This window comes from Capricornis sumatraensis, chromosome 14 (genome assembly GCF_032405125.1).
Source record: "Capricornis sumatraensis isolate serow.1 chromosome 14, serow.2, whole genome shotgun sequence".
Lineage (NCBI taxonomy): Eukaryota > Metazoa > Chordata > Mammalia > Artiodactyla > Bovidae > Capricornis > Capricornis sumatraensis.
Genome location: NC_091082.1, coordinates 80,767,011 through 80,780,165, shown reverse-complemented (window position 1 = coordinate 80,780,165; position 13,155 = coordinate 80,767,011).

The following is a 13,155-nucleotide window of genomic DNA, read 5'->3' as shown; positions in this document are numbered from 1 at the left end:
GAAGTGTCCTTCTGCATTTCCAACTATCCGTCCTCCTCCTCGTCACTGTGGAGTCCCAAGACAGTTGCTCCACCTTCAGCATCACTCTGTGATTCAGGCCAAAAAAAAAAGAAAGAGAGAGATGTGAGAGGCTAAAAGCGTGCACCAGCTGAGCCTGACCCCTAATAAAGAGCCAATGGGAAAGCCCCAGCCAGGACTTCCGCTCACATCCCATGGGCTAGAGCCATGTCTTGGGACCACCCCTCCCTTCAAGAGAGGTTGAGAAATGCAGTTTTCAGCTGAGCACAGGTCCACCTCAAACAAAAATGGGGTTCTGTTAGGCAACCACAAGTGTTGGTCACAATGTAAATCACCTGAGGCAAGTCTGAGATACAGAGCAGAAGGACACAGTCCCTCAGATGCCAGGCTCCCAACCACGGTGACGGGATGAGCCATCTGCAAGGCCCTAACTATGACTCCTTCTCCTCCGTCAAGAATGTAAGAAAAGGCCCTCCATAGCAGGTAGCAGGGAGCCCTGGGGTGACTCACATCCATGGGGGACTGGCATCCAGCGGCTGTTTCTAGAGAGTTCCCTCCCAAGGGCAGGTGCGTCCCTCCTCACCACCAAGGCTGTCCACATGGGCTGGGCTGTGTGGGCCCTTCTTCTTGGCTGGGAGGCTCTCAGCCAGCACCTCAGACTTCCCCTAGAGTCCACAGCAAGCTCCAGAGATTCTCCAGAGCAGTGGTCTCTGAAAGTTCGGATCTCACACTTCATCGTTAAAACATGATTCAGTTCAGTTCAGTTCAGTCATTCAGTCATGTCCAACTCTTTGTGACCCCATGAATCGCAGCATGCCAGGCCTCCCTGTCCATCACCATCTCCTGGAGTTCACTCAGACTCACGTCCATCGAGTCAGTGATGCCATCCAGCCATCTTATCCTCTGTCATCCCCTTCTCCTCCTGCCCCTAATCCCTCCCAGCATCAGAGTCTTTTCCAATGAGTCAACTCTTCGCATGAGGTAGCCAAAGTACTGGAGTTTCAGCTTCAGCATCATTCCTTCCAAAGAAACCCCAGGGCTGATCTCCTTCAGAATGGACTGGTTGGATCTCCTTGCAGTCCAAGGGACTCTCAAGAGTCTTCTCCAACACCACAGTTCAAAAGCATCAGTTCTTTGGCACTCAGCTTTCTTCACAGTCCAACTTTCACATCCATACATGACCACTGGAAAAACAGTAGCCTTGACTAGATGGACCTTTGTTGGCAAAGTAATGTCTCTGCTTTTCAATACGCTATCTAGGTTGGTCATAACTTTCCTTCCAAGGAGTAAGCGTCTTTTAATTTCATGGCTGCAGTCACCATCTGCAGTGATTTTGGACCCCAAAAACATAAAGTCTGACACTGTTTCCACTGTTTCCCCATCTATTTCCCATGAAGTGATGGGACCAGATGCCATAATCTTCATTTTCTGAATGTTGAGCTTTAAGCCAACTTTTTCACTCTCCTCTTTCACTTTCATCAAGAGGCTTTTTAGTTTCTCTTCACTTTGTGCCATAAGGGTGGTGTCATCTGCATATCTGAGGTTATTGATATCTCTTGTGGCAATCTTGATTCCAGCATGCGCTTCTTCCAGCCCAGCGTTTCTCAGGCATATGTATTTCTGATAGATACATAGCAACTATTTATATAATGTGTGCAGGCTATGTGCATGCTAATTTGCTTCGGTCATGTCCGGCTCTTTGCGACCCCATGGACTGTAGCCCACCAGGCTCCTCTGTCCCTGGGACTCTCCAGGTAAGAATACTGGAGTGGGTTGCCATGCCCTCCTCCAGGGGATCTTCCTGACCCCAGGAAACCCGTGTCTCTTATGTTTCCTCCACTGGCAGATGGGTTCTTGACCACAGGCACCACCTGGGAAGCCCATTTATATAATGTATGTATGTAATATTTACTAACACAAAACATATGCAAAAATAGAAATCTTAAAAAGACAAGATTAAAAAAATAAATAAGGAGAAATTCTAATATTTTTCTCCCTACACCCCAGTAGTCCCTGCAACACGTCCCCTTGGGAGACCATGGCTCTACAGTTGCATGAGAGGGCTTCCCCAGTGGCTCGGTGGTAAACACCCACCTGCCAATGCAGGAGACACACTTGGTTGGACCTCTGGTTCGGGAAGATTCCACATGCCGCGGAGTAACTAAGCCCAGGCACCACAGCTATTGAGCGTGTGCTCTAGAGCCCGAGAAGCACAACCTCTGAGCCCACGTGCCGAACTACTGAAGGCCGCGCACCCTGGAGTCTGTGCACCGAAACCAGAGAGGCCACAGCAGTGAGAACCCCGTGGACACAACTAGAGAAGAGCCCACACGAGCTGCAACTAGAGGACAGCCTGCCCCACAGCGAAGACCCAGCAAGGCCAAAAATGCATTTTTTAAAAAAAATTTTAAAAAGCTGTGTGAGAGGAAGAAGTCAGCATACGTTACACTACTTACCAGCCCTTTGGGACCTGAGTCACAACCTTCCCTTGGCTCAGAGTGCACTCTATTCTTCTCGAGGATGTTACATGTTGGGTAGAACACGTATCCCTTCTTGTGGCCCTACCGGCTGTCCAGGGACTTTGCCAAGGGCCCACATTTTTCTTCATCAGTGCCCATCCCAGAGCACGGGGACACATGTGCTGACCTAGTCCCAGGAGCCTCCCTTCATTTCTCAAGGGAGGTATGTGAACCAAGCTAACCTGCAACATTAAGGGAAAAGAAAAACACAGCCGTGCTCATCACGCAATGTCTCCAGCAGGTGCGCCTCAGTGTCAGCCTCTCAGCACCCCTGGGTCTCCATCCCACGCAGAGGGTCGCCAGTTCACGAAGGATGCCGGGGGAAGTCAGCACACCCCTCACCTGCTGTATCCTCCGCTTCTAGTTGTTAGACTTTAACTTCATTAACTTCTCTAGTTGGTAGACTGACAAGTTTCCTAGTTAGATTTAAAATATGTCTAAATTCTCTAGTTTTTAAAGATGGGGGTGGGAGGTAGGGACGAGGACAGGGCAAACATGAAAAGAAGAGGCAGACGGGAAAAAAAGAGAGAGAAATTTTAAATAAAAGGTGAAATAGGACTTAGAACTACAATGCCCACAGGCAAAAAAAAAAAAAAAAAAGAGCCAGGAGAAGCAGACCTCGGCCTGCACAGATCCCAGGACACACAGGGTGAGGATACACTCAGCCAAGAGAGAAGGGAAAATGGATTCCTAAAAAATGAAAGGTACCAAATGAGCACCTGCTGAGTGGGGAGGCTTGGGAGATGGGAGTTTCTGGGAAGGGAGCAAAGGAAACAGAAGTCAAAGGGGAGCACATATTGGCTCATGGCGCTACCTGGAACCAAAGCGTGGAAACAGGACAAGTCAAAAGACCCACCAGCCAGGACGGAAGCTTGAAGGACCCAAGAAATGGCATTGTTGGCTGACCTGGGACTGTTGGTGGTGGGGGGTGTGGCTGTGCTTTGGGACCTCTCTCATACTGTTCTTGACCAGCCTGTGGCCCCCGAACTCCAGGTAACAAGATGGATGCAAAAGCTACCCCATTCCAAAGCAGCAAAGCAGTCCAACCCAGACTTAAGCTTTCCACGGGCCTCCCTTTTTACAGCCAGGGGCGGCAGCGCCACCCAGTGGCTGAGTGAAGGGCACGGTGGACCACGCGTCACCAGCATTCCTTACCCCCAGCTCCTTGGGCCCAGGTTCGGCTCAAGGGCTACCACCACTCCTCACCGCGTGCCTTACTTGTGCGTCAGCTCTCAGGGCGATTGAACAGACCCAGAGGAGGCGGGGCGGCACTCGGCCTCCGGTGGGGCCACCGGGAACCCCGCAGCCTAAGACACCATTGGCCTTCAGCTGGTGGCAACCGGATCTGTTCAATAGCAATAGCTAGCGGTCATCTTCAAAAGCAAGGTGCTCTGAGCCTCCAGGGCAAAGAAACGTCAGGACGTCAGGTATGTATGGGGAAACTAAGACAAGATTCTTGGCTGCGAGCGGAGGCTGGTGTATATCCAAAGCCACCCTTGGCTAAAATGGAACTGTAGCCCACCAGGCTCCTCTGTCCATGGGGATTCTCCAGGCAAGAATACTGGAGTGGGTTGCCATCTCCTCCTGCAGGGGATCTTCCCAGTCCAAGGATCGGACCCAGGTCTCCCCACACGGCGGACAGATTCTCTACCGTCTGAGCCACCAGGGAAACCCACGTAGAATGTAGGAAACCTAAACTCTTTAAAGTGATGTGCAAAGAAGGACCCTGGCCACCTGCCCAGACACAACTCAGGTCACCTGCTGGGCTTTTGATTCCCCAAGGGCACAGAACTGTTGGTCCCCTGAAGGCACCCTGCTATTCCCACTGTGCCTATGCCCAGGCCATCTCTTCTGCCCAGAATGCTCTTCACTCTCCCCATAGTCTGCTTAACTCCTGCTCACCCTTTAAGACTCAACTCAGCCGTTACCTCCTCTAGGAAGAGTTTCGTGACTTCCTCCAGGGCCCACCCCTCAAGGCTGGGATGGGTGCTTTCCCACCCGTCTCCCATGCTTCCAACAGCTCCTGTATTTGTCTGTCAGTTGAGCTCATCAGCTCTAAATGTGCCTCTTTAACTGCCTCATGTAGTCCCATCCAGGGACTTGCTGTAGTTTGCTTCTCGTTGCAGCCCTAGCGCAGAACACGGACGCTGGCCTGTTGTTGTGCTACACTGTGTGTTTAGTCGCTTGGTCGTGTCCGACTGTTTTGCAACCCTATGGACCGTAACCCGCCAGGCTCCTCTGTCCATAGCATCTTCCAGGCAAGGATACTGGAGTGGGTTGCCATCTCCTCCCCCAGGGAATCTTCCCAACCCAGGGACGGAACCTGCATCGCCTGTGTATCCTGCATTGCAAGTGGATTCTTTACCCACTGAACACAGATCTTGGCATGTAAAAGGTATTTAATTAACATTTAAGAACTAAAGGACTCTTAGAACCTAATACTGGGAAAGATTTTAGAGGAAACGAGAGCCAAAAAGACAAAGCAAATTTACATCTCAGGAACAGATGGATCTAAAAGTCATTTCTTCAGATTCCAGACCATTCCTCTTTCACCACGCCCGCCTGGCTCTTCCTCCTCGATAACACCCGGCAGCACTGAGCCGTCATGCTGCGGGAAGGCCCCAGCCGCTCCGCGCCCTCCTGACTCTGCCATCTCCAGCAGTGCCTGTGCCCTCGCTGTGTTCCCTCCTGCCCACCTCCTGCAAGCCTTTCTCAGAATGAAATCACTTCTTCGTGAGCAAACCCACTCCTAGACTGTTATCCTCAAGGAAGTATTCTAAAAGAAGAAAACACATAGATTCGTGCATGAAGATGCTCACTGGCAACACTGTAGTAAACGCTGTAAGTTAGAAATTACCAAAATCTCCATATAAATAAAGTTCATCCATATAAATCAAATTATCAATCACATCAGGCAAAACTAAAAAAGGCATCAACACTTTGGGATACATTTTCTTCCTTCATGTATTAGCAAACACTTCCATATACTTACTATGCTCAGGCATTATTCTACGGTATGAATATTAACACATTTGATTGGGTTCAATAGAGATAGATATCAAATGGCCTACCAGACACTTCTCTGGAGGAACTCTGTGAGATGCCTCAAATAATTTTCTTCCACATAGATTGAAAAGTGAAAGTGATGTTCACTCAGTCGTGTTCAACGCTCTGCGCCTCATGGATGGTAGCCTGCCAGTCTCCTCTGTCTATGGAATCCTCCCGGCAAGAATACTGGAGTGGGTTGCCATTCCCTTCTCCACCACAGAGATTAGCTCAACACATATTCTTAAAAGAATCCGGTCAGCTGACTTGGATGAGTTTACACTACCATGTGTAAAATAGCTAGTGAGAAGCAGCTGTGTAACACTGGGAGCTCAGTTTGGTGTTCTGTGATGATCTGGAGGCGTGGGATGGGGGTTTTGGGACGGAGGTTCAAGAGGGAAGGGATACATGTAAACATATGACTGGTTCATGGTGTTGTAAGGCAGAAATCAATACAACACTGTAAAGCAACTATCCTCCAATTAAAAATACAATTTTTTTAAAAGCTACATATTTTAATTTTTGCCATCGTTTCATGGATGGACAGGTGTCACATGTTTATTAACCCTTTGAAGTTTGGTAGTTAACCTTTTGATAGTTTAAACATTAACCTTTAAATGTTTAATTAACCTGATTAACCTTTAGATAGTTTTAAACATTTTTCCCGGTAGATATAATTGGAAATTATATCAGATAATTTAGTGTTTCACTAAAACACTCCTTCATACTCATACAACTGCAGGTCCAAGTGAGGACTCATCGCATCCGTCAATAGGTCACAAGGGCTAAAAGAGTACTGACAGCTAACATTTATGGAGTGTTGGCTTAAAGCTCAACATTCAGAAAACAAAGATCATGGCATCCGGTCCCATCACTTCGTGGGAAATAGATGGAACAGTGAAACTGAAACAGTGGAAACAGTGTCAGACTTTATTTTTTGGGGCTCCAAAATCACTGCAGATGGTGACTGCAGCCATGAAATTAAAAGACACTTACTCCTTGGAAGAAAAGTTATGACCAACCTAGATAGTATATTCAAAAGCAGAGACATTACTTTGCCAACTAAGGTCCATCTAGTCAAGGCTACGGTTTTTCCAGTGGTCATGTATGGATGTGAGAGCTGGACTGTGAAGAAGGCTGAGCACCGAAGAATTGATGCTTTTGAACTGTGGTGTTGGAGAAGACTCTTGAGAGTCCCTTGGACTGCAAGGAGATCCAACCAGTCCATTCTGAAGGAGATCAACCCTGGGATTTCTTTGGAAGGAAAATGCTAAAGCTGAAACTCCAGTACTTTGGCCACCTCATGAGAAGAGTTCACTCATTGGAAAAGACTCTGATGCTGGGAGGGATTAGGGGCAGGAGGAGAAGGGGACGACAGAGGATGAGATGGCTGGATGGCATCACGGACTCGATGGACGTGAGTCTGAGTGAACTCCGGGAGATGGTGATGAACAGGGAGGCCTGGCGTGCTGCGATTCATGGGGTCGCAAAGAGTCGGACACAACTGAGCGACTGAACTGAACTGAACTGAACATGTAAGTGTTAGATCATGTAATCCTTGGATAATCCCATCACTACAGTCATTTTACAGAGGAGGAAACTGAGAGGTAAAGGGGTAAAGTAATTCACTACACCGAAACAGGCAGCAAAGGTGAAGCCAGGCTTACAACTCCGGCAGCCCTACCTGGAGCACCCCTGTTGCTCCATTGCCCTGGGCTGCCGTTCAGGGAAAAGTGCTTCCCAGTGAGCAACAGCCCTGGAGAGGCGGTGTCAGCTGTGGTACATAAAGTAATCTTGTTCCCAAGTTGAATGTTACCCCAGTTCTGAATTTATCATCGCAATTATAGGAAATTATTATAACTCATGTTTTTTTTTTCTTATGTCTATTAAATTGTATTAACCAGTGGTTAATCATTACCCTGAGCAATGCTAGGGAGGCATAGCTGCCATTCAATAGTAAGGAAATTATTAAACAGATCGTAGAGCGCCAACAACATTATGAAAGATCGTGACAACGCGAAAAGGTAAAAATGTGGAAAAAAAGGTAAAAACAGGAGAACTAGTTTTAACACAGTATCAAGTGGAAAGCAAACACATAACTGTAGATCCATGACACAAAATATGTGTTTTAAAAAAAAAAAAGATGGGTGCATACAGGCTGAAAGTAGAAGGGAATGTGAAAAATATGAAATGAATTTGTTTGGGTTGTAAGATGAGGTCTTTCTTTTAAGGGTTATCAGATTACCACTTTTCTAAAACTGAAAAGAAAATGAAAGGAAATCGGAATGCTTTCAGACCCTTTTATCCACCAAGCTGGCTTCATTACTAGTCTTCAGGTTCCTGGAATGCTCTCTGCAGAACAGGCTGACAGCAACCTAACATGTCAGTGCTCTGGTGAGACCAGCCTGGGGTGGTTTTACAGCATCAGCTCAAATATTCTTGGTTATGGATAATAGATTGTGCTGAGTATAAAACAGAGCAAAAAGGTAAGGGGAGAAATGTATAGTTCAGATCATTTGCTCAGTCGTGTCCAACTCTTTGCGACCCCATGAATCGCAGCACACCAGGCCTCCCTGTCCATCACCAACTCCTGGAGTTCACCCAAACTCATGTCCATCGAGTCGGTGATGCCATCCAGCCATCTCATCCTCTGTCACCCCCTTCTCCTCCTGCCCCCAATCCCTCCCAGCATCAGAGTCTTTTCCAATGAGTCAACTCTTTGCATGAGGTGGCCAAAGTATTGGAGTTCAGCTTTAGCATCATTCCTTCCAAAGAAATCCCAGGACTGATCTTCAGAATGGACTGGTTGGATCTCCTTGCAGTCCAAGGGACTCTCAAGAGTCTTCTCCAACACCACAGTTCAAAAGCATCAATTCTTTGGTGCCCAGCTTTCTTCACAGTCCAACTTTCACATCCATACATGACTACTGGAAAAACCATAGCCTTGACTAGACGGACCTTTGTTGGCAAAGAAATGTACAAGGTTTATAGAAAAGGCTCTGGAGCATATTATAGTTTGGAATGTCAGGCCATCTGCAAAATAATTGAGATCGTTTAACTGAAGCTGTGGCCAAAAAATAATGACAGTTCAAAAGCAGAGACATTACTTTGCCAACAAAGGTCCGTCTAGTTAAGGCTATGGTTTTTCCTGTGGTCATGTATGGATGTGAGAGTTGGACTGTGAAGAAGGCTGAGCACCAAAAAATTGATGCTTTTGAACTGTGTCATTGGAGAAGACTCTTGAGAGTCCCTTGGACTGCAAGGAGATCCAACCAGTCCATTCTAAAGGAGATCGGTCCTGGGTGTTCTTTGGAAGGAATGATGCTAAAGCTGAAACTCCAGTACTTTGGCCACCTCTTGCGAAGAGTTGACTCATTGGAAAAGACTCTGATGCTAGGAGGGATTGGGGGCAGGAGGAGAAGGGGAAGACAGAGGATGAGATGGCTGGATGGCATCACCGACTCGATGGGCGTGAGTTTGAGTGAACTCTGGGAGTTGGTGATGGACAGGGAGGCCTGGCGTGCTGCAATTCATGAAGTCGCAAAGAGTCGGACATGACTGAGCGATTGAACTGAATTGAAACCAGGAAGGAAAACTGCCAGTTTCAGAAAGAGGATAACACTATTAAATAACCTAGTTTTACCAGAGAGCAAACGTCTCTGGAATTGTAGCACTGGGGAGCGCAGTTACTCTTGCTGAGGCTCTCAGAATTCTTGGCTTAAGACAAAGGTAGGCTATTGTGAAAAAAACAATACGTAAATGAAGTAAAGTAAATGTAAGCATGTTTTAAGGAACAGAAGCTTCATATTTCTATTTTTTCTTAAATGACTTTCGGTAGAGGAGCCTGGTGGGCTGTAGTCCATGGGGTCGCTAAGAGTTGGACACGACTGAGCAACTTCACTTTCCATTTTCACTTTCATGCATTGGAGAGGGAAATGGCAACCCACTCCAGTGTTCTTGCCTGGAGAATCCCAGGGACGGGGGAGCCTGGTGGGCTGCCGTCTATGGGGTCACACAGAGTTGGACACAACTGAAGCAACTGAGCAGCAGCAGCAGCAGCAGCAGCTCAGTAGTTTACGTTAAGTAGACTGTTTTTAAAAAGTGGGGTGACTTTCTAGTGATAAGCTAGGAGTTCTCAGAGTCTTGTTACTGGACAACTCCCCCTGGAGAGAGGAGGGCAGTGCTTTTTAATTGAGAAAAAGCAGTAGATTTTAAAGTTCAGAACAGGGAATGACATACCTAGGGGGCAAGTCATGGTGATATTTGACTCAGGGATAAGCCTTATTTTGTACTCTGGCAGGCCCAAGGGGATATAATCTGAAGTGGAGTATAAAGGGAGAAACTAAACTGCTGTAAAGATTAACACAGTTTTTCCTTTTAGTCTAGAGGTTGGGGTCTGGCAGGCCCTTCTTTTCTGGCCTACCTTCCTCTTTGCTTTTCTATCTGCCCATTCTAACACACACACACACACACACACACACACACACACACACACACACACACTATCCTATCACAGGCTTGAAGCTGCATCCTGTCTGGGCCCTTCTAGGTCAAAGCCAGTGACATGGTCCTTCTCTGGAGCCTTGGATGAAAAGTAACTTGTTTCCTGCTCAGCGCTTGGACCCACAAAAATGAATCCGCAGTTAGTTGTGTCTTAGGGTTAAGCCTTTCAGATTCTCTATAAAATAGATGAATCTCACACCAGTACTGATCATTTCTTACAGCATAACTTGGAGGTTTTATTGCAGATAAAGGTCCTCTATCAACAATGATAACAGAAAGCAACCAAAGAGGACTGAGAATTCTGTCCTGCCACGAACATGAAGTTGTAACTACTGAAGAGAGGCAGGCTTGCAAATGGAGGAGTTAAGAAAATATTTATTTTCTCCTGATGACTTTAGACTGTGTCATCTCTGAGAATGAATGTTTGTCCTTGGGACGTCTATATGGACATCTGATTAAACAGTTACCAGCTACCGACTTGGAAGACTAAAGAGGAGAGTCTGCACTGTGGAGGATTTGCATGCGAGCAGACAAGTATGTCCATAGGACTGATCTGCAGGACTTGGAGTTCCAAACTCCCCCCACCACACACCCCAGCCACCTTCTGCAGAATGTGGACTGCCAAGTCCACCAGGTACTATGCTGTTCAATGTCCATGACCTTATTCTAAAATGAATAACTTAGACTTGAGGAATGCATTGCTGAGAAATTGTTGGAGGGTGCATGGGGTACAATTCTGAGGCAAGAAGCACTTCTTATGGACAAGGTTGCCATTTCCCCAAAAATGAATAGGATGTCATCCAGAAAGGTGGAAGTGGGGGAAAAGATTAGAACTAGCAGCTCCCATGGCGAGGGGTTGGGGGGTGGGGAGGGGGGCCTATAGAGGGTTAACTTCTTAGTGCTGTTTCTTGGAGTACGGGAAAAGCCATATTAATATACAGTTTAAATTTTTCTCTTTCAAAATTGGGATTCCCTTTTGTTACCCCAATCCTACTATAAAATCTGATAGTCCTACACATTCCCATGTGATGTTGTGAAGGGTAAAGCAAAGTGTTTTCCTATCCTGTGTTTATCCCTTCAAGGGGGCCCAGAGAGGGCTCAGCATCCATCAAGGAGATCATGTTCCAAAGTTCAGGATTTGACCTTCAACAAAGGGACCTGGAAACAGTGAGGAAAAGCACAGAATGCTGACCAGTAAATGCTAGGTGATCAACTCAACGGGGGCCTGACCTACATCCTCTTCCTCACTAACCCACACCAGGGGAAGGGGACCCTCAGGCAGAGGAGGCTAATGGTTAGACTATCTATGGATTAGACTATTAAAGTATCTGCCTCTGTGTTGTGCTGTGCTTAGCCGCATTTGACTCTTTGTGACCCGATGGACAGTAGCCTGCCAGGCTCCTCTGTCCATGGGATTTCCCAGGCAAGAATACGGGAATCGGTAGCCATTCCCTTCCCCAGCGGATCTTCCCAACCCAGGGATTGAACCCAGGGCTCCTGCATTGCAGGCAGATTCTTTACTGTCTGAGCCACCAGGGAAGCCCACCCCAGTGCATGCATAGCCCTAAAAGAGATTTCAATCTTCATACTCATTTCTTTCAGTGGAACCCAAAGAGCTGGCCCACAGGAGCTCCTACTGCCGTCATCCGTCCTCTCTCATGTTCTTATGCCCTAAAATCCCAGAACCTCTCACATTTCTACACCCATAACATTCTCTTATCCTGCTGTCTTGGGCTCCTCAACCCCTCTGTCCTCACTCCCATCTCCATGGGTCAGGCACAGGATCTCAGGCAGTTGTCTCTCATCCAGAAGAAATGTCGTTGGCCTTCAGTCTCCGTGCTTGAGAACCCATCCTCAGCACGCTTCTCTGCCTACTCCTTGTTCTTTTTCTCCTCAGAGAGTGGAGGCAGTAGTAGGCGACCAAGAAGGCTGTGATACACTCCCAGCATGCGGCTAATTGTTACCTTATCACAGCTGCTTAAAAGGCTCATTACGTGCCTCGCATGTGAAGTCTCGGACTTCGTGGGAGCCACATAAATCATCCATTCAGACGCTGAATGGACCATTCAGACACGGTGAATTGCACAAGCCTACAAAGCTACTCGGTTAACTTGTCCCAAGCCGGTCCCCTCTCCATCATCTTACCCTGAACTTCTTGGGAATTTCCTGATTATTGCATTTGTAATAGTTCCCTTTTAAGGCACACAGACAAATTTCTTTTAGTTTTCCCCCAAATTTCCTAGTTCAGGGGACTAGGAAATTCTCATAAGATCCTGCCTGCTCTTGCTCCCTTTATTCCCCAATCAAGCAACCGTCATCTTTTCACCTTCCCCTCTCCCCTGTCCCCGATCCCATTGCTTCAGAAAGGAGCAAATTCAGAGCTGGCCTCATTTCAAGAGTTCTGCAGAAATACCAGTACTTTAGAGGAGCAGAACCTCTTTATGATACCAGGATGGAGAAGAGGTAACTAAAGGGAAGAGAAAATCCTTACACAGAAAACTACCTGATACAGATAAAAACCTACACTGGGAACCTCTCTTGAGGATGAAAAAGATCTTTCTCCCCCTTTGTAGAAACTACAAGATTTGAATCCTTTTTTTAATTTAATTGGAGTATAATTGCTTTACAATGTTGTGTTGGTTTCTACTGTACTAAAACATCAATCAGCTCTGTGTTTACATACATTCTCTCCCTCTTGAGGCTCCCTCCCCAACCCACGCCTCCATCCCACCCCTCTAGGTCATCACAGAGCACCAAGCTGAGCTCTCTGTGCTTTACAGCAGGTTCCCACTAGCTATCTATTTTACATTTGGTAGTGTATATATCTCGGGGAAGGCAATGGCACCCCACTCCAGTACTCTTGCCTGGAAAATCCCAGGAACGGGGGAGCCTGGTAGGCTGCCGTCTATGGGGTCACACAGAGTCAGACACGACTGAAGTGACTTAGCAGCAGCAGCAGCAGTGTATATATATATCAATCCCACTTTGTCAATTCGTCCCACGCTCTCCTTTCCACACTGTGTCCACAGGTTGTTCTTTATGTCTGTGTCTCTCTTCTAGCCCTGCAAGT